Consider the following 23,629-nt stretch of genomic DNA (forward strand, 5'->3'; position numbering starts at 1 on the left):
ATGTCAGATATTTTCTTAGAGATATTTCTAATGAAATTACTATATAAACTTCTTTTAAGAAATAAATAGACTTCATGAGAAAAATCTATGACAATGCAATTCAGCGATTCTTGGTAACTTCGAGAAAATATTCTGTATGAGCTGGGTTAACAGTCTCTATTTCCATAGTATACTAAGATACAATTTCCAGTTCTTTTCTTAATTTCTGATTCAGCGTGGTAGTTTTATTGAAGTTAAATTTTCCAAACGTGAAAAACGTTATTGAACCAAATAATATAACTATTTAATAAAAAATTGTTCCCAAGACTTTACGAGGCATTGTAAACGATAAATAAGAAAATATATGAAAATCCAATGATTTGCAGCGGCCGTAACGTTAAAAATTGGTAATACTCAAAGTTTTCAAAAGGTTTATGGAAACACGATAACATCATAGTCATCCTCAAATAACTTGCATCGAAACTGAAAACTTTATGCACAAAATTTACTTGGAATGCAAAAAGAAAAACATTAGAGAATTCAAAATGAAGATACTTTCCGGAATGAGATGTACAGTATTTCAGGAAGTATTCACTTAACTTCTAACTTGGTTGTAATGAGCATATGTGAGACACCAAATGCATTCGGATGCGAAAAAAAAAATAACAAACATTTAACTATTTGGCAATGAATCAAATTTCATTGGAAATGTAAAGGTATGAAAAGCAGAAAAATATATCTGAGTAGAATATCTTGATGATAATATCTGAATGTATTTGTTTTTTTAAGGCGAAAAACGTTCACTGCAGTTTCCGTTAGGGTTCAAATGAAGCACTTCGCTTTTCTGAGTTGAAAAAATTTCACTTTAATTTTTTAAGACGAAACATCGCCACTGTTATTTCGTCTGGGGTAAAACCCACGTTATTTTTAAAATGTAAGGGAGAAAAATTACACTAATTTTAAAAAGTCGAAAAAAATTCATTTAGATTTTTTAGGTCGAAAAATTTTCACTTTAATTTTTTAGGGGAAAAAATCTCCACTTTTATTTTGTCTATGGGAAAACACATATTAAATTCAAAATGTAAGGGGAAAAAGTTACACTTTGATTTTAAAAAGTCGAAAAAAATTCATTTAGATTTTTTTAGATCGAAAAATTTTCACTTTAATTTTTTTTAGGGAGTAAAATCTCCACTTTGATTTTGAAAAGTCGAAAAAAATTCATTTAGATTTTCTTTGGTGGAAAAAGTTTCACTGTAATTCTTTTAGGAAGAAAAACATTTTTTATTGGTTACGGTATGCTTCATTCTCGCTCTAACCTTTTTTCTTTTGAGTTGTAATAAAACGAATTCATTCTGATTTATCAAATTCCTTTTTAAGTGTAGAATATAGTCTTCAAACACAATATTTTAGTATAAATAAATGCATCATACAGAAAAATAAGATTAAAAATACTTCATTATTTTTCAATCCTTATTCCTGAAACTGTTATCCCATTCGGGACATTTTCAGAAAGAATATTCATTCCTTGTTCATGTTTTCCATACTTAGACATTTTTTTCCCTTCTTATATACGTTATATTTCACTATTGCTCTTTGGCTTGGTAGGAAGTTTATTTTATGGATATTGCATACCTCTCCTATACGTCTGCGACTGTTCTAATAAATTACATTACCAACTAGTGTAAATAATATCTCTAGATATATAGGTATTCTCTTGAATGTTTGCTTAATATGTAAAGTTGTGAAGTATTTCTGTTTGAATACTTGCATTTGAATTTTTCTTTTTAAAATTAATTCATACTAAAATGTATTAAAGGTTCATTTAAGTTACCAATGTTGGACCATAATATGGAGTTCATGTCAATATGTTTTGTATGGTATTTATGAAAAATGTTTCTCATATCTGTTAAAAATTAAATATCGGATGTACTCAAAGAGCTGTAAGAACTCTAAGTAAAGTAATGTCTGTTTGAAATGCGTATCTTCAGTTAAATTGGATATATTGAAGTTGTATTATTGTTTGGAAATTCATGTCAGTATTTCCTGTTATGCAGGATTTACGAAAACTTCAAAGACTATCTAATTCATTCAAATTTTTCTAGTACATTACATACTGATTTAGTAGATAATACCCATCTTAGAACTATTTTATTAACATAATATTAGGAACTAAATATGAAGTATACATGTTCTACTGTAGAATATTTGCTATTTTACTCAAATGAGGGTAGAAACGTTACCGAATTTATGTTATTCACATAAAATTCGCAACGAGTTTTAGAGAAATTTGCAATAGAAAGCAACTATTTTTACCTAAAAGATGAGTCTTAACAGATTCTTATCGGCTTCAGATTTACTATGAGTGGGAAAAATGGAAGCTCCCTTTATGAGTATACACACAAAAATCATTAATTATTTCATAGTACAATCAGCCCTTTAGATACACTTAATACTGATTCAACCTAATTTTAACATTAACGTTCAGTTAGAATTTTCAAAAATTTCAATAATTATGCTATATATTATTAGTCCCATGTGCTACTGGGAGAAAATGCAGTGAAATGTCCAATACCCAATCCCAATCATTAAGAACAGTTAACTTTTGCATAATTATCGATGAAATGTAAGATCTTGTAATACGTCATTATAAAACCTGAGTAGGATTTAAAAAAAAAATCTTGACGCAGAAGAAAATATAAACAAATATAAAAATTTAAAAACTTGATATTTATTTCTTTTCAAAAAGTACTATTCAAAAGAAAAATCTTAAAACAAATCAATTTCTTCACCGACATACAAACTTTGAACATTAGTCAGTACATCATTTACATTAATAACATCAAAAAAGTCATCAGTAACAATTAGGTTACTAAAATTTATATTGCTTTTATTTTGAAGAATAAAGTCTTTTGCTATGTCAGTCCAATCAACTGTAAACAAAGCTTGGTCAAAATAATTTTCACACTTTTGGGCACGGCTTGTTGATAAGCATTCATGTCCTAGCTGATTGTTATAGCCTATTTGACAACCATAACATACAAAACGTTCTGTAATTTTGTTAGAAATAAATTTTTCAATACACTTACACAAAGAGTCCTGCAATTCATGAAATCCATTTGGACGGTCAGGATCACCAGCATATTCACGTTCAAAATGTATATCAGCAACCAAGTGCTTTCTGACGAAATAGTTAAGAGTTTTAGAAATAAGTGTTTCTTTCAGGACGGCACATATTTCGCTAAATTTTGAGTCAAGTTTAACTCTTTGGCATCGAAAACGCCCGTAGCGCCCGTTCATTCAGGCAACGGCAAACCGCCCCAACGCCTCGTTTATTTTCTACCTAGTTCTTTCCCCTCCACGTTAGTGTATGGCTCATTGGTTTCGCGAGTTGTTAAAAGACATGTCAATCATTCTTTTGAAGCAAATAAAGGAGAAATACGGAAAGCTATTGACGTTCGCAGGTGCAATCCGGCCCTAAGGTGAAACTGCGCACAATGGATGAATGGATGAAACCGAAAAAGGGGGAAAGGAAAACTATTCCAAGACAAATTCGTAAACACGGGCGTTTTCGATGTTTGTTGAAAACAGATTTGGTCGTCTCTCGATGCGAAAGAGTTAAGTAAATGTTCTTTCCTCAACAGAACATGTTCCGGTACAAATTCCAGTCTAAAATCTTTACACCATTCCATTACACCACGAAAGCACGTCAAGAAGGGGAGCCTTCTTGGCGTAAATATTATGTTATAAGTGTCCTTGACCTTGTCACATAATTAAAATAAAATCAAGTCTAAAATGTATGTGTATTTAGTACTAATTCTATATTTTGCATATTAACATTAAAAAAAAAAAAAATACCTGACTAAATTACTCCTACACGGTTGTGTATAAGCCTATGGTTTGTTTGATCAAGTGCGACTCATTTGCAAAGTATTGAATGATGTACTCGCTTACAAAACCTTGTGGATTTTGTGTTTCTTGAAACATCGGCAATACTAAGTATGATTGCTAAATATTACATTTTTTTTAAGGGAACATTATATAATAATATGAATATTTTCTCCTGGGATATACTTTTATCAATGATATGTTACTACTTTTGCTAAATTCCTATAAATCAGTTCTAATTATTCTAAGGGGTGTATTCCATAATAATTTCTGCCAGTGTGACTCTTTTCATTGCTTATATTTCCCTCTCTAGTGGTCTCCCGTTCTCTGGCCAGGTTTTATAGCAATCACTGAATATTTGCCGAAAAGTCTAAACTTGGTCTAAGTATTTTGATCACCAAATGACATAAGGTGAACAACAAAATGCCACTGATGAAAAAGAAATATGAAAATAATAATAAGCAGCATTTATGCGATGGCTTTGTCAAATAAATTTTGTTGAAGAAAACATTTCAGAATAACTTGAAATTTGATTGATTTTTCAGAAATTATTCTGTTCTACATATGATTTCTGAGAAGCGATATTGTATAACATTTCTTTTGATTCATGGAGTTCTCACTTAATTGTAAATTATACCTTTAATCAATGGGCCAACCAGCGGCCGAGTGGTAAAGTCGCTGAACACTGGTATTTTGGTCCGAGGTTCGAATCCCGCGAACGGGCTGGCTGCATGGGCGTTTTCGTGGATTTCCCCATGTGTAACGTGTATACGAGCCAGTTTCATTAGAAAGTCCTCCACGAAGCAGATAGCCCTCGAGGCTTTGCCATAACCACATACTTTTAATCAAATATTTACCTAATGCAACACTTCCGTATTTGTATTCAAATACAAAAGCGAGCAATGCTACGGAATCTGCTTATTAGGATTTATTTCATTCATAATTAATAACTGCCACGAATGTTTTATAATTGAAAATATTCCACCATTAATGGCTAAAATTTTAAACCATGAAAATAGATAGGATTAGGATATTTTCAGCTAAGTTTCGTATCATGAATCTTGTCTTGCTAGTGGACGTTATTAATGATGCAACTTTACAAATATATGTTACCTTTAAAGCGTATAATTCAGTTGTTTCATAGAAAATCTTGATTTTTAATGAAATAACTAGCCAATCGGTTAAAGTGTATAATTTCACACTTTACCTACTTATACTATAACTAACAAATGACAGACCGGTAAAGTGAAAAATAAACAATTTGAGATTAAAATAAGTTCGTTATTTGATAAATTAACTAATGGTAAACGGTGAAATTCTCTCCAAAAATATGTTTCATATTACGAATAGAATAATTTATAAATAATAAAGATAAACAGAACATATAATATACTATCATTGCTACATTAGTTAACGGCTTTCGCGTGCAATCTTTATTAACAATTCGTCATTTACTAACGCTTTAACACCATCTTTACTTACGATTAAGCATTTACTAACACTTTGACGAAGGGTGTTTTCTAATTCTTTAACGATTAGGAAATTGTTATTCTATAAAATTACTAGTTAAAGTGTAGAATTCAATAACTTTATGTACTTTATCTGAGGTAATTCATAGAATGCCTAGTTATTTTATGAAATAACGGATTCCACGCTTTAACGCTAACATTTACATATTCAAACATAACATCCATAAAATTCTCTTATTGCTCAGTTATGGGAATATTTCGTAACATCCGCTGAACGTGTGGGAGAAAAAGTTTGAAATGTGTTCAGTTGTGCTCATTTGTAGGTTCCGGAGGGGTGGCGGGATTCATTACTGTCACCTGATGATCTCCAAGTAATGCACTTGAAATTAAAATGTTTCAGAAAGCTAGAACATAAAAGTGGTATATTCTGTCCCGTGGAAAGAGGCTTCCCTCTAACAGCCGATCAGTAATGAAAAGCATAATAGGCCACAGCAGGCTGTCTATTGTTAATAGCATTCAGTCGATAACCGACGGTGGAACATCATGTTTGTCTTTCATTACTTAAAAAGGGAAATTGGTTAGCCATGCTGACAGCGCAGATTAAAGAATTTGTTTTTAGCATAAGTTTCTTTAAACTTTTTTAAGCGAAATTCGCAGATTTTCTTCGAATGGGAATTCAGTTCTCAGGCTTTCTTTTCTCGAAAACTGACGAAAATCATCTCATCACCCATTTAATTTGTATAAGCTAATCAATCTTATCATTCGATCAGCGTGTGGTTAGTAATTAAAATTACTAGGATTGTTATGGGAAACTACTTTTCTTAGAATATTCAAAATAAATGTTATTAAGAAGCTCACCTTCGATTTTAATGATTCATTTTACCACGCCATTGGGGAAAACAAAAAGTTTTGAAAGTTTTCAGATTTTAAATTACGTCCAAAAGGGCGTTTTTTTTAACGTTTTGTGTGTTACCTTTATTTATTAAATATCATGTTCTTTGCACTTAAAACACAAAATTCAATTCAATAGCAATATCGCAAAATAATTTCAAAATGAACCTATCTTTAGAATTTGCGATACACAGCTCCGCGCGCTGGAGATATGTTTTTTTTTTTTTTTTTTTCTTTCTTATAGTGTTGCCATTCCTAGCTTTTAAATCATTGAGTTTGTTAATGAAAAATTCGTTAAAGCTTTACAAAATATGAAATAGATAATAAAGCAAATTTTAAATTTGGGCTTCCAGATGCCCATATTCGCAGGAGGATTACGTCATTCAAAACTCGATGGCTCTATGTACCGTTGTTGCCAGCCTTCGTCTGGCTTTTAAATGTACCGGAAAAGTGACTGAAGGGAACACCAAACGTTAAATTTAAAAACTGCACAGAATTTTACTCTGCAGAACAACTTCAATAAAAAATTACAATTACAATGAAATAAGCAATATCCCTTAATACAAATATTAATTATTCTAATAAAAAAATTAACCAACTTTCCGTTGAAGAAAAAAAATCATGCAAAACTTTTCAATATCTTACAAACAGTGAAAAAACAAAAAATAACATGAAAGAAACTCAAAAAACAAAAAATTCGGCGCAGAATTTTACTCTGCAGAACAACTTTATCAAAAAAAAAAAAAAAAAAAAAAAAAAAAAAATCAATAAAAAATGTATTATACGAGTATATAAAAAAATGACAATGGAATATGCCAGTCTCTTAAAAACACTGACATAAGAAATACGATGAAAAATTGTTGCCAAACCCATATTTCTAAAAGAACGAAACTATTCAAAATGATGCGATTTCATCAAAAATCTATTAACAACAATAAGAAAGGAAAATTGTTGCTAAAATCACATTTTTAAAGATGTGAGATGTGAGAAGTGTACTTGGAAGCATCATTTAAAATTTTTTTTTTAAATACAAAATATTATCATTTTTCCAAAATTCTTTTTGTAAAAGCAGTCGCAAGGATGAAAGCTTAACGTGTCCAAAAATCAAAGAAAAATATACCGTACATTTTAAAAAATAAACTTTTTTAAAAAAATTCCGTTGAAAAGGTGTTAAGCTCACTTTGTTAAATAAATTCGTAATTAATCGATTTATTGAAACACGAAATTTATTAAGTTCGTAAAATAGGTAAGTGCCTACGTTTCATGACGATGTGAAAATGGAATGTGTAGAGTAAAATCTCGCTTTCCTATAGCCCATTATGTCTCAAAATGACGCGATTTCGTCACAAAATATAAAATTTAAAAAATTCTAATTCGAATTTCGAAAAAAAATCGCTTCGAGGTGCACTGACTCTTGTCTAGATGCACCTATGTACCAAATTTCGTAACCGTGGGTCTATTAGTTTACGCGCAGCGCGAACGAAAGACACACACACACACACAGACTCTTTCTTTTATTATATGTAGAGATTATAAGAGAATCTTGTCTATACGATAATTTTCTTTGTTGTTATTGTTGTAGTCAGTTAGGTAAATCTTCATCAAGGGTGGTAATGTATTTCCATTTACCTCCTGTTAAACAGTTTTCTTACAGGTTTTTACGCCTTATTCTACAGTGAGCAACATGCCTCGGCAAAAACTGGGGAATATCATGTTTTTAGCTTTCTTAAGCTGTAAATCTTAAGCTGAAAGTCTATTGCTTTCGTTTTGCGATTTTGCGTCGAATCACTCTGAATGTCTCTATTTGCCATTTATAGGGATTCAACGTAAAATCGCAAAACGAAAAGAATAGTCCTCTAGGAGCAAAGTCTCTTTGATGATAAATCGTTAGTGTTTAGAACATTATATTTCATATTACGGATAGATTAAATAATAAAGGAATGCATAATATAATATTATTGCTAGATTCGTTAAACCGTAATAAAATATAACAGACTACGCCAACAGTTCTGTTTAAATTTTTACAGCTTATCAAATTATTAAGCTATTTAGTCCTGCAAACAAGCAGCTTTCGCGTACCGTCTTTACTGACAATTCGTCATTTATCAACACTTTAATGTGACACAAACAGTTAACTTCCAGTTAGGGATGAATGAAATTTAGTTTCAAGGGCGGCAATCATTGATATAACAGAGAAGAAACATTTGCTCCCCATGAATTCTTTCCTTCCGTGTGATGTGGGTCGATTTCCTAAATGAAACGGATGAAGCAAACCATGGAGGTAGGAAAGGGAGGAGGGGCCAACCCGTGCTAAAAGTGAAGCACTGCTTTGAAGCTTGGGTGACCAGATGGGGTGTTCTTTGTTTACATTCAGAAGCTCGCTTGACAAGATTCTGATAGTATTTCGACACACGACAGTTCCATAGAAATCGAAAAAGGGACACTTTCGCATGAAAGAAACATTCATAGTGTGATGATAATAGCAACTTGTATAGTTTAGTGACATTTACGCAAAAATCACACCTTGGTTATTTTTCGATAACTAACAACAGCGATTTTGATTATGAATTTGTTTTATAAAATTCTAAGCTGTTGCACTACAAAAATATACATTTTAAGAAAAATGTTATGCTTAAAGAATGAAAAATATCTTACGGTACATTTAAAATTGTATACGTCTTTCGATACCCTTGATAGAGTATTCGCTACTTTTATTTTATTTTCCAAACGTCAAAATGTTTTAAATAAAACAATTTTTTTTTCACATCCATATATTATTGTAACATGTACCTTTTAAAATTTTTTAGAGGAGAGCTTTACTGCTGCTCATTTTAAACTCATCGTTTTAATTTTATATATCTGAAAAATAATTACTTTGGGCTTACACGTTTTATAAATATAAAATTATGTATGTTAAAATATTTGTAATTAGGCACATAGGTCAGATTAAGTTTTTATTAAATAGAGTAACGCATACAAGGGCTATCTGCCTAAAGAAGAGAGATGCCATCGTGGAGGAATTTTGAAGAAAACCTGACCCTTGAGTGGGTATTAAAAATAATACTTATAATTTTCATTCAAATTATATTCATATATATTTTTTATGTAAAACTTTCGGGTGTATGCTAAATTAGTGTAAATTACTTTACACGAAAAATATAGTGAATGCACAGAAATTAAAGATTTGCACATGCCAGAAATGAAAAATAGGAAATATGTATGGATATTTATGCATGTGCTTGCAAAAAGCATGTATCTGCCTTTGACAAAATACTTAAATATTCATTAAATTATTTATAAATGTATTTGAAATGAAGAATTTATTCACTTATAAACAACTGTGAAAGTGCTGTGAAGAAATCTAATTATTAAATGTATCTAATTTATAATGATTATAAATGTTATCTAAATATATAACAACCTTAATATTGAATTGTAAACATAAATTGAAATCCTGTTGACAAATACGTTATAAAACTATTTAAGCAAGAATTGTTCGTATTGGAAAGCAATCTGTTAAAAGGTATTGTAAAGCAAATGCTATGAGATGCGCACTTAAGAAACGTAATAAAGAGTTTTGGAATATGTATTGTTGAAATGAAGAGTAAAAAAAAAATCTAATAAGTATAATTAAAAGAATTATTCCCCTTACATTTTATAATAACTCAGTTACAAGTTTTAAATAATACTTAAAAAAACTTATTTTATTCCCTTTCAGAAATGTTCAGAGAAAGTCAAGTACTATTTAATACCTATTTAATTATTAGGAATTAGCGAAATACTTATTTAAAGTATTTCGCTAATTCCTAATAATTCTCTAATTTATACTGAACCGAATAGAGCATTAATTATAAATTGACTTACATTTTTCGATTTAAAAGATGCCTTAGAAGCCAAAAAATCATGTCATATTTAAAAAAGTATTTTAGAAAGAAGCTCTATAAATAGAAAAGAAATAATGCATAATTTTAATATTAATAATACAATAAACTTTGATCTTAATTTTTGTACCTTAACCGAATAAAATCGAATTGCCTTAATTTTTTTCCTAATGTAATTAACGAAAACTTGTGAAAATATTTCATTCAAATTAAACCATTCTGAGAAAACTCTCCTGTGAAAAGTATAGCATTTAATTCCGTTCAGAATGAAATGTTGTTTAAAAATATGTTGTTTTCACATACTTAGGACTCTGAAGTGTTGTAGAAAAAGAAAATATATACATTTATATGTATATTTACGACATTACAAAATATTTATATCCGAACGCGTCAAATCCCATAGAACTCAATGGTAAATGACCCAATGTTTTGGTCACCACGTAGGGATCGCCGGTGCTTCAGAGCAGGGTACCGGAGAAACTTGTTTAGGGCGACTCCATCTTACTTCCTACCTCCATGGTTTGCTTCATGGAGGTAGGAAGTAAGATGGAGTCGCCCTAAACAAGTTTCTTCCCCCTACTAAGATTGGCGACATTATTTGGCGAGATTTTAGAGTTCCTTTTTTTTTTCCGTTCCTTATTTTCCGAGTGACATTTCTTCCGTTCCTTATTTTCCGGGGACATTCTTTCCGTTTCCCTTTTTTCCGGGTGACATTTTTTCCGCACACCGTTCCCAAGGGCCCCCTAGCTGTGCTATATGACGCAGAGGGCCCCTGGAAATTTAAAAGAGAACGGATTCGATTATATATGCATATATTGTATTTATAAAAGAATCCGTTGTTTTTTAAGTTTAAACATATAAATGTAGTTCAGCCGGACTTTCAAGGGGCCCATATGCTTTCGCCTCCTTATCAGACCGCATTCTTTGCATACCCTTATTTACGCCGTTGTCTACGCCACTGGGCACAGGCACAATAGGGCACAATAGGTAATCAAGGTAAGTGATCAAATACAAACATGTTGTGTTACAAAGCGTCCAGATGGTAGCACGGTTGCCACTATTGTCATAGTTATAAACAGTAAAGAGCCATTAGTTCTGTTCACCGTTCTTAGATAATCAAGGAAGGTCAGAATGTCCATGCGTGAATGCAAAATTCTGAAAATGTGGACATACATAAGCATAATTTGAATATTTTCTTTCCCATTCACTTAATTAATTGAAAGGTTATTTTTAAGGTGTAGTTAAGAAGTGTTTAATTTTTTGACGCTTCACACTAATAGATAAGCAACTGTAAGAAAGTAATTTCCTGTTGATATTACTTGTATTTTTTATTAAATATGAGGAATTATTGATACATCTAGAAAAGTTTTAAAAAATAATCTAAGAATTTTTCGATATATTTGAAGTACTCTTTGAATCAGTTTGGTGGATATCGTTGCATTTTCAGTTTGTAACTTTGATTTTTGCTTAATTTTATAGATATTATTGAATTTTTGTTTCCCCTCTTGCGTTTAGTCTAATACGCCTAATTTTTAACACCATAAGATTACCAGTATTGTACCAATAATAATGTTGTAATAACCATAACGTTGTAATAAGCAACATTGAAAATAATAAGAGTTGAAACTTCACTATTTTAGAATTTAGGAAAAGATATTCAACTCTTATTATTTGAAACTTCACTATTTTAGAATTTAGGAAAAGATATTCAACTCTTATTATTTGAAACTTCAATATTTTAGAATTTTGCTTATTTTATAAATTAAGGAACTGGGTAAATGTGGTAAATTTAGGAAAACATTAAAATACCTTTCCTCATTGGTTAAAAAATGTTGCTTATTTTATAAATTAAGGAACTGGGTAAATGTGGTAAATTTAGGAAAACATTAAAATACCTTTCCTCATTGGTTAAAAAATGTTGCTTATTTTATAAATTAAGGAACTGGGTAAATGTGGTAAATTTAGGAAAACATTAAAATACCTTTCCTCATTGGTTAAAACCATTTGTTGCTGATAAACCTACGAATAGGAATTCGGTTAAACTTTTGAAAACTATATGGGGATAATGTGATTTTGTATAAACATTTTGGAGTGCTTTTTTATTTTGAAACAGTGTTTAAAGCTATAAAAAGCGTTAAAATTGTTAAACGTTCATTTGAGTTCTTAGCGATTAATAACATGCATATATTTAATTCTAAATGAAAGATCATTCCTTGCCTAACTATGCGCTTATTATCTTAGTAAGCAATCTGCTTGTTTAACCTTAATTGAGTAATTTTGCTAAGGTGATTGGCGTCATCCAAAAAACATAATGTTATCGAAATAGATCTGATAAGCTAATTACAGAAGGATGAAATCACATGATAAATGAATGTTCTAAAATGTTCCATATGTATTAGTAAATAGAAAGCATTTAATTGGTTAAACAATATTGATTTTTGATCCATATTGTCTGATTGGTGATTTAAGGGATTTCAAGATCCGTAGTTATAGCATATATAATTCATATCTTCCAAAATCAATATTACAATACCTTGTAAACTAGTTTTACGATTGTGCACTGGTTGCTTGCTTCCATTTTTATGTTTAAAATGGGTAATACTTCAGATTCTTCACCTCCAATAATACTACTGATGCATTTATACCTAAAAAGGTAGGTTTTACTGTGTTTTATGAAATATATTTTTAATATGTTTAAGGTTTATTACACGTATAATGTTTATGTTATTGGGACATGATGTACTTAGTGAAATTAAATTTGTGAAAAATGACTAAGATGAAAATTTTATGGTGGTAACGTTTAAGATTTATGATGAATTCAGCCATTACAGCCTAAGAAGTGCATACACATTATGAATATTCTAATAAATTTCATTTTTGTTATGGGAGTGTTTGTGTATAAGATATGTGTATGTACATATGTACTAAGTTATTGACTATGAGTTTCTGCTCTTTTCTCTCAGGTATGTCCTATTTGTGATAAAGTGTTTGGTGTAAAGCATAATTTGACTCGTCACCTAAAGATCCATTCGGAAGAGAAATCCTTTCATTGTGCAGAATGTGAAATGTCATTCGTTCGACATAGCGATTTAAATAGGCATATGAAAATTCATGATGAAAAAACACCTTTCCAATGCAGTATGTGTTCCAAGCGATTCACTCGCATTGATAACTTAAGAATTCATGAAACGATTCATCTTCGAAATTTGACTTTTGCGATATGTTTACAAGTGTTTCCGAAAACCGTTGACTTGAATAGACACCTGAAATCTCGTGAAAGGAGCTACAAATGTAGTAAATGTTCTAAGAAATTTAGTGAACTTGATCATTTGGAACGTCATGAAGCTTCCCATCTTAAAAGATGTACTGAATGTTCGGAAACTTTTACAAGTCAGAGGGATTTTAGGAGACATATGATAAAACACGAAGTTGTTTTTAAATGCAATAGTTGCTCAAAGAGTTTCACCAGTGATAATGCTTCGAAACAGCATGAAGCTTCTCATGTTAGAAATTGTACTCAATGTTCACGAGCTTTTAAAAGAAAAATCGATCTTTTACATCATATTCGAGTGGAGCATGGCCTAACGCGAACCATAGAAAAACGAAGAAATGCTGATCCTGTCAGTGTACGTTCGGGTGCTAAAATCACAAGTTTCAAGGATATGTTCGCTACTGAGTCGATTTTCCATAATACAGGGAAAGATCAAGACCTAGATGTGTTTCTGGAGTACATAAAATCACAACTTGTAGAAACATTGAGTGATAATATAGCAACATATCGGTGTCGGAAATGATATGCAGTTGTTACTGTTAAAATGAGTCGTGAGTGTGAAAATGGGGAACCTGAATACATTTAACCATATTTCCGTAGCAACTGTTTGCAATTACTTAAAGCGTATGATATAGAAAGAGAAATTACCGAAGCTTTCGAAAAAATAAAAGAGAGCTATGATGAGTTTATTGAAAATGGCTCAGGATGGATTCTGGAAAAAGTTATTAAATGTGAAATAAATATGGTCAGATACAGAGCATTTTCTTAGAACAGTTAATTATTCATGTATAATAAAATAAGAACATTAACTTGAAAATAAAAAAGTAAACAAAAATATATGAATGTATCGAATGATGATATTACATTGGTTAATGTAAATAACTGATGATACATGTATTAAGATAGTGAATGCTGACTTTTGTGCAGTCTGAAGCATTACTAAAATATCATTCATAAAATTTTGAATTAATATTATGTGATCTACTTATGAATTTAATAATATTTAGTAAGTTTTCCATAGTAAAAGACTAATCCGAAAAGCGTTAGTGTTTAGTTATTTCATTATATATAAAATATAAATAAGGGCCTTTTTTCTCAGAGAGATTCCTATGAAGGTAGAAATATTGTTAATTGTCTAGCGTAGGAAAGGGTAGTAAGAAAAAAAAATAGTATATTCAAGGCACCCAAAATTTAAAAAATAAGGGCATGAGTGCATGTAGTTCGCAAAATATATTGAACTAAAAGGTATTACATGTTAAAAATATTGGGAAAGACTTCTGGATGAGGACATGAAATTTGGCACTTCATTGCAAAAATTCGGTAGCTATCAAGCTAGCTTAAAGACAATTGGGACTCAAAACTAAACAATGGTAACATTAAAGAGTTTAAAAACATGTGTTCAAATATAAAAGGTATTAAAAATATAAGGAACTACCAGAATACGCAGGAAATGTTAAAATCTGAAAATTCAAATGAAGTTAATAATGAAATAAAATAGCAGCATTATTCATGGTAAAACTACTACAGAAGGATAAATTGTAGAACTGGCAGTTTAAAATAGCACTACAAAATATATACTAAGCAAGGGTTATTCAACGAATTGGATGTGAATAGTAGTTAACTGTTATAAAATAAAATGCTTAAAATGCAAAAAATAAAATAAATATGTATTATAAACATAAAATATGATAAATACATTAAAATTAAGGGTACAAGGAAAAAAATGCTAAAAATGTTAGAAAATTACATCTAAAAGTAAAAATACAATTCATGCAAAATAACGTGAAAATAAATTAAAACTTAAAGTGCGGTGAAAATTACGAAGGTTAAAATGTACGAAACAAGTTACAAATTGCTTCTTAAATTAAATAAAGTTCATGTATATAGTAGGAAGATGCAATAAACAAGTTCAAAATCAGAGTACTTTAAAAATTACGAAGATTTAAAATGTATGAAACACGTTAAAAATATCATCTAAAATTAAATGAAGTTCATACATATGGTAAGAAAATAGAGGAATTAAGCTAAAATTAAGAACACGTTTGAAATTACGAAGGTTAAAACGAATGAAATTAGTTAAAAACGTATGAAAGTCATTTTGTACATAGTGTGAAAATAAATAAATTAGGTTAAAATTCATAGTATGTTGGAAACTAAAAACATTCAAAATTGAAAAGAAGTTAAAATTTACATCTAAAATTAAATAAAACTCATATACTCGTATATGTTCAGAAAACGGAGGAATTAAGCTAAAATTAAGAGCCTGTTTGAAATTACGAAGGTTAAAACGTATGATTAGTTAAAAAGTAAGTAAAGGCCATGTACATAGTCTATAAATATAGAAAATTAGTTACCATTCAGAGTATGTTGGAAACTAAAAAAAAAAAAACGTTAAAATTAACCATATAAATTGCGTTACATCTAAAATTAAATAAAAGTCAGGTATATGATCTGAAAATATAGGAATTGTGTTAAAATTAAGACTATATTGGAAATTATGAAGGTTAAAATGTATGAAAACAATCCAATAACATTCATGTATGTAGTGTGAAAATATAAATTGGTTGAAAATTAGAGTACATTGAATATTACGAAGGTTAAAATGTATAAAACAAGCTAAAAATGTAACATCTAAAATAAAGTCATCTATATGATCAAAATGCATGAAATAAGTTAAAATACAGAGTATGTTGAAGATCGCTAATTTTAAAAAGAGCAAAAAAAGTTACAAATTGCATCTAACATTGAATAAAATAACACATAAAAAACGCGTGTTTTAGTAATTACACTTGTAAAATATAACAGATAAGTTAAAAGTATTGATTAAAAGGAATTCTGGGTAGAATAAATTTAATACTAAAAATGAGTAATGTAATTAAGATTACGGAAAGTAAATCTGGTATTATGAACAGAAGATTTAGGAAATAAGGTAAAATTCTGAGTATATAGGGAAGTCTTAAAAAAATTGACATCTAAAATTAAGGCCCTCTGAATTAATGATTAAATTTGAAAATAATCGTTGTTAAAGGTACCTAGAAAATAACCATCATATACTTAGTAAAATAGCTGGAATACAAAGGAAAATATAAAGTCTAAACATGGATTAACAAAGAACCTCCATAAAATCAATAAAAGATAATCTCTTATCAAAGTGTGACGTCATCTTATCAGTTAAATGAAGAATCTCCGAAACACTCCTAATCTACTGCGCCTCCGTGTGCTGGCTCATCTGCAATCTGCCTTCGCAAACTGCCTGCGAGCTTGCTCCGCCTCCTGCCCCTGAACCGGCTGTTCTCTCATTGGGTTTACAGTTAATATTTTTTTGTATGCTTTTATTTATGCATTCGGTTAGGCGTTTTACAGTGGTCAAAAACCCTTCTAAAATTCCTTAAATTCCTTAATTTGCACCGCTCATAAATTTAAATATACCTATGAAGATCTTGAAGGAAAATTTCAAGGCCTACAACTGACTGAATATTTAAATTCGCTAAACACCTGTTCAGCTGTCAGGGGGCAGTTGACTGCATGGGAGGTTTCATTATTTTGCTCATGTTAAATGCAAATATGAGCCAGTTATCCTTAGAAGGTCCTCCATGAATGTATTCACTCTTTAATAAGATTTAATGGTAGAGAGATGTTGCCCACTTCCTCCGTTACTACTACTACTACTCTACTCTTTAATCAAATAACCTTTTGTCATATTCAAGTAACCGAAAAAAGCCTAAGAAAAACTTTAGATGATTTCTCGGGAAAACTGCGTATTTCGAAAGAGATTAGCATGAGATATTTCTCCTTTAAACGGCAAAAGTAGTCTGTACAAGTAAGGCTGAATTTTAATTTTATTTCATATTTTGTATCTTTCTTATATATATATATATACCATAAGAATTTATTAAGCTTGGCGATTTAATAGCTATATTTCTATTCAAGAAAAATTAGCGTAACTATAACGTGTACCTATGTGTGTAACTTTCTTCAATATGTGCTTTAAGAACTTACTAAGATTTTATAACTTGCAGTTTCATTTTCTTTTCAAGAAAATTAGCACAGAGTAATTGAATTGGATATTAGGTAACTATGCTTGCAAACTGTTATATAATTATGAGTTAGTATATTGTATTTTAAACGCATCACACACACACATTTAAACGCATTTAAAATTTCGGCAGAGATAATAATACAGATTTATTGCAGAATTTTTAATATTTCTTTTAAAATATTTTACGCTTAACCATTGGAATCTTGTTTCTGTGAATAGACAAACACGTGGGAGCTATCTTCCTAGGGAAAAAATGCCTTCGTGAAGGATTTGCACGTGGAAAAACAATTAAAACATTCATACTATAGCCTGTTCGTCGGAATTCGAGCCCGGGTAGAACTACCATTTTTTAGCGGATATAATCATTCAGCCACTGGTACACTGAGTGCTGCCAACCTGTAAGAAGTTACGTAACAGACTACTTTCTCAGCTTAAAAATACTTAATTTCTTATTGAAAGGTCCTTTTGTTCTCGAAAACTAAGAGAAAATAATGTACAAACCTGGCTCCATCACTGCAAAGAAAGTTTCAGTAGGGAGTTTATGATTGTCACAAGATTCTCATACAATGGAAAATTAAGAATAAGAAGGCTAGAAAAAAGTGTTAAAATCATCTCGATGTACTGTCAAGAGAAAAGTTTTACGTCTGGTATTTACAGAAGAAACTCCATTTCTGTATCCCAATGACTTTCAAAAAGTGTAACGTCATCAAAACAAAGCAAGAAGTCATACTTCGAAAAGTACCGGTGTCTTTCTTGAAAAAAAAAAAAAAAAAAAATAATAATAATAATAATAAATAAAGATTGATGAAAGTATTGTACCAGTTGACTGAGGTAAGTATTGAATCAGTTGAATAAAGATTGACGTGAGTGTTGCATCAACATACCTTTGCAACGTATTTCTGCAAAGACTCCCGCCGTTTCACCTATGGATTATTGTGCCTTTGGTCTCTCGAAAAGAGCTTTTCCAAGCGCAAACCCGTGTTGACTGATGGACTCTGGAAAATCAGTGAAAATAGTCATAATCCGCTTTACGTCTGTTAGGGCTAATGGACTAAACAGCATGGCTAAAGCAAGTATAACCCTACAGACTTCCGGTAACAATAATAATAGAAATGAAATTATTATTTAATTAATTATTTTAGATCGTCAGTTTATGCGTTCCCAGATAGCATTCAAAAACTCTTTTGTATTCTGATATTGACTTTCGGAATCCCTTAAGAATTGCTTGTAACCTATATGGATTCATAAAATGAAACTTCATTATGCTGTCTGAAAAGCAATTTGAAAGCCATTAGTACAAAATTTTGTAAAGCCAAAACTAATGAGTTAAAAAGCACGGAAAAATTACTATACGAAATATATAAAATATTCCTAAATGTCGGACTCGAACTCAAAACTGTATATCATTCATACTCGATTCTAATCAAGAATAATCGGCCTAGAATAAGGGGAAAGAAAAATATCTTTATAAACGTTCTACCCAGCATTACTTCAGTGTAAACACTTGACATCAGTTTTGCTTCTACTAAATTTTGTTTCACAGAATGTTTAAAACGATTTGGTAACTGAATATCTCTTGAATAGTTCGTTGTATGACTATTAATTCTAATTTAAAAATTAATCTAATCTAGCAAATTGTCTGAGTGCGGAAATTTTTGCATATCGTAGCCCCATATGCGTATGCGCAACCACATAGGTGTTTTATCGTTTGTTCTTTCTACTTTACTTTAAATTAGTATATATATATATATATATATATATATATATATAAAGCAAAAGAACCTTAAATTTTATACAGGCATTGTAGGAAAGGAAAATGAAAAAAGAAAATATTTCCATAACTAAATTAGTCAGATAAAAAAACATTAATCACTTGTTCTTTGTCTAAAAACTTGTTCAAAGTTAATTGAGATATTTTTAAAAGCATATGCTAATACTGTTAAAAATAGCTACGTATATTAAGTTTTTAGAATGCAAATTTAAGAGAAATAACTTTTATGATTAAAAAATATTAGAACGGAAGCAAAATTTTCAAAAGTTAGTAAAAATGTTGAAATTCGAAATTTTTATGTAATAAAATTTCCTTTTTATATGACCTCTGGAATTGACAGTTTAGCTGTTATTTTCATTAAGTTAATGTTTCAAGTAATTCATTATTTTCGGAGAGAGTATTTGGTGTTGCAAAAGCCATTTTACCTTTTAAAATCTTTATGGCATGAATAGCAACTGAATAACTAAGCCTTTTTTTTAAAAGGACAGACAATTTTAATTCTGTATAGTTTTAGTGGAAGGTTTCATAGGAATACGGTTTGAATTAGGGAGTCTACCTTATTTAGTTCATTTCCTTAACCCTTTGACGCGCGATATTATTTTTATAATTTTTTTAACTAAAAACTCTAGAAATTGAATATTATGATCCTAGAGACAAATAATATATGAATTAAAAAAAAATCTACTCTCGCCCATTGTTTTGTGGGTGGTGGTCGCACTGTGAAACCGCCACGCATCTAGGACTAACTTACCTAGGTAGTAGGAAAAAAAAAAAAAAACTTACCCTTTTCCGTGCGCGTTTCCAATAAATAACGAAATTTACGATTTTTCTTTTAAATGCCCGTAAGAATTGCATAATATATATTTTACATTATTTTGCAAACTAAATCGTCAAAAAAATTAAACAGTAAAGATTTATGTAATTATTCTATAGCAGTGAAAGTATAAGTACCTACGTAATAAGGACGTTTGGGTACATAAAAAACTCAGTAAAATAATGATAAAAAAAAAGGCTCTTTTTTTTTTTTTTTTTTTTTTTTTTTTAATTTCAAAGAACAACTATTTTTTGTGACACTGTTCAAAGCATGTTTTGTCTTTTTGGTGCATGCATAGACCCACATTGCATGTTTCGCAAATGTATCTTCTTCTATGATGTTTCTTCCTTGTGCTACAAAATGTACACTGATTGGATCTAAATTTCACCGGTATATGTCTTAGTTTCTTTTCATCTGGCACATGACATTTGTGGTTTTTTATGTTAATGGGGGGGGGCTTGATCTTTTTGGCTTTGGTACGGATCATTCGTTTCCCATTCATACTTATTTTATTCGTATTTCGTCTCAAAGTATTCAGAAAATATTTTTAATTTAAATAAAACTTTACGCGGTTTCTATTTTTAATTACAGCAAAGTATATTTGCATTAAATTTAAAACACAGAAATAATTTATAAACTCAGAATACTAGCTTGGGGAGCAAGTGTGTTGAGGTCAGAGAAAAGTCTCTAGAAAAGAAAGACCATTTTACTGGGCAGGTGCATGTATTGTGTAGTAATAAAATAACTCTGTGATTTCAAAACTCTTTATCTATATCCGGGTAAAAATAAAAATTCCTATTTGAGAAGCAAGCAAACGCCATTGTGAAGAGCAGTGATTTCAAGGCGCGACTACAAAGACTCTAGAGCATTGTGACACAATACTCTAGTGGGGCAGTGGTCGCGCCCTGAAACCACAAAGCAAATGTCATACATATAGAGGGTTTTTTTTATATATGCAGTTTAATTATTGCTACTTTTTATTGTTTATGATAGAAATCATGATGTGCGATGAATAACTTTTGAAATTTAAAGTTGTTTATATTAATAAAAGGAAGTTATTTTGTCTCACTGAAAACGAATTTTAAAAAGCATCCGATTTGAAGTATTGAGACCAAAAACATGTATGATTTTGTAGTCATTTTGTGTTATTTAGAGGTCAAAGATCAGTAATCAATTGATTTTCACTCAAAAATTTCGGAAGGAAGAGGAGAAAAAAATTAGAAAATTGGTGGTTTCAGGGCGCGACCACCGCGTGTCAAATGGTATTAAACACCTAAGGCCAAGTGCTCGAGATATTTAATCAAGCAACCCTTTTGAAAGACATTTTATCATTAACACATTTTGCTTTTCACCATTTTTATGGAAGTTAATTAATTCACTTAGAATTTTCATTATCATGGTTGCTTTAGTTCATAGTATTCTAGTCGGATTTCTTTCCTTGGGTTAATTAATTTTGATTAATACACATAAATTTGCCAGCAATCAGGGCCTAAAATTGGTGAATTAAAGATGTTTGTACATAGGAGAAACCATGAAAACTCCATGCAGTCATCAGTCAGTCCAGTCAGTATTCAATGGTCTTGTGCATTGGCAATTAGCGACAATTGGCTTATTATTCTTTAATTCCCTACTTCATGAGTTGATACAAATTCACATTTTGTACCAGTGTAAATATTATAAAATATTAAGAGACAAAATTCATGTGAACTGTTTACCTACTATTAATCAAATCCTAGAAAAACTACCAACATTTAGCGGTCTCAAATATTCGGCTATTGGGAAATTTATTCGTGGATTAAATCAAATTGTTTAGCTTATTAATCATTCATAAAAAATTCAATTCTCGAAAATTCAAGGATGACTTGAGTCTGAAAGCAACATTTGTGGTCCATTCGCTACCGCAAATGTCATCGCCGTGCGAAGCACAAAATACGGGTTTTTCCCCGTTTCGGGCGCCATAAATTATTCTCAGACTATTGCCGTTCAGTGAACAGTAAGATCTCAAACGTTTCTCTGAAATTTAGTACGTGCGTCATTGATTAACTAAGTCAGCGATTTAAAAGCAACAAATCCACTTCTCCTCAAGCAATAAATTCACAAGTCGTATTTTATATTTTTAATAATGTATCAAACTGAAATTAACTAAAAGGCATTTAATTTATAACTAAGTGCGTATTGTCGGTGTTTTTCGGGCTTTAGATGAGAAAGGCTTGGGTAATAAAAACTGATTACTCGTGGTACAGTACTGGTAATCTTATAGTGTTAAAATTAGGCGTATTAGACTAAACGAAAGACTAAACGCCTCCTACCCCTGAACTGGCTGTTTTACACTACTGATAATCCTCTTTTTTTTTTTTTTTTTTTTTCATTTATTTCAGCAAAGCTTGGTGTATTAGCAATTTTTTTTTCTATGAAAAAGACGGAAAATAACTTTTCTCTCCTCTAAAAAATAAAATGCTTAAATTGCTTTTTATGTGCTTAAACACTCAACCCATTCTATATTAATCGATAAAATAATGAAATTAACTTCTTATTTTGCATAAATGTTGAAACTGAAAACCTATTTTTGTTTTTATTTCAACTGAACTAAAATCAACCACAGAAAAGGCTCACAAATTTTAAAACATGAGAAAAAAAAAAAAAAAAAAAAAAAAACTGGATGTACTGAAGTCACGAGACTTCAAAAATACTCCAAATTTAGGGAGGGGGTTAAAATCTGGTGAATAATTCAAGTTATTGAATTAGTCGTGATATGATTTCAATTTAAAATATCTGAAATTTAATTTTTTAAATAAATAAAATTGAGTATAATACTGTCTACAATAATAATAATTAACATTGATATAATTGCAAAACTGCGATTTTCGTCTAATTTTCATTGTAGTATTTTCTTTCTTTCTTTTTATTTGTTTATTTACTTTTTACGAAATTCAATTAGATAAAAAAAAAATATATATATTTAGTCCTAGTATACTGTACACACGGGATTTCGCGACATTCTGATCAGCATTAAACGAGTCATTTTGGTGTTGGCGAAAATTTTCAAAATCGCGCCGAGGCCGTACCGTATACTAAGATTTTACCAAAACCTTTTTATCAAAATGCTTTTGAATTTGATAAAAATAATAACGAATGTGCATATTATCATGTGTACCATTTATGAAGATACCATTTAAAATTTAAAGAAAATTTATGTACAAATATTAATCAAGTCTTCCTAAAATATTCTACAAATCTCTGTAGCACATTAAAATTCTTTAAATAGAATAAAAATTAACCAGGAAATTACACTATTCGGGAAAGGTGGGAATCCTAGCTCTAGCCGTTTATAGGCGTTGACCATTAGTGAAAGCAGTGGTCTTTTTATTGTGGAGGCACCGTATAAAACGTGGTCAGAGTTGTTTGTTATGAAGGAACGAACAAATTACATCCATACCTTCTCCAAAATTCGAGCGCGAGCTCTTAGGTACAGCAGTCAGAATCACTAACCACACTTTCCCATCTGGGCAGCAAATCATAAACTGAAAGTTTGTAAAAACGAGACTTGCTATATTTATTTATTCTTCAAGCTGTACTGCGTTCATCGCGCCTAAGCATGTGGTTTCCTGCTTTGTGAAGTTATTGACACG

The 23,629-nt window shown here is 30.4% G+C and overlaps 1 protein-coding gene across 1 annotated transcript in view; it reads right to left on the reverse strand.

Moving 5' to 3' along the window:
* LOC146993671 (uncharacterized) overlaps positions 1-23,629 on the reverse strand; it is a 127,508-nt gene that overhangs the window by 92,202 nt on the left and 11,677 nt on the right. The gene's annotated exons all lie outside the window — the stretch shown is intronic.

Source organism: Stegodyphus dumicola, chromosome 12 (assembly GCF_044657685.1).
Source record: "Stegodyphus dumicola isolate Sdum_Otavi_A_Nest chromosome 12, ASM4465768v1".
Lineage (NCBI taxonomy): Eukaryota > Metazoa > Arthropoda > Arachnida > Araneae > Eresidae > Stegodyphus > Stegodyphus dumicola.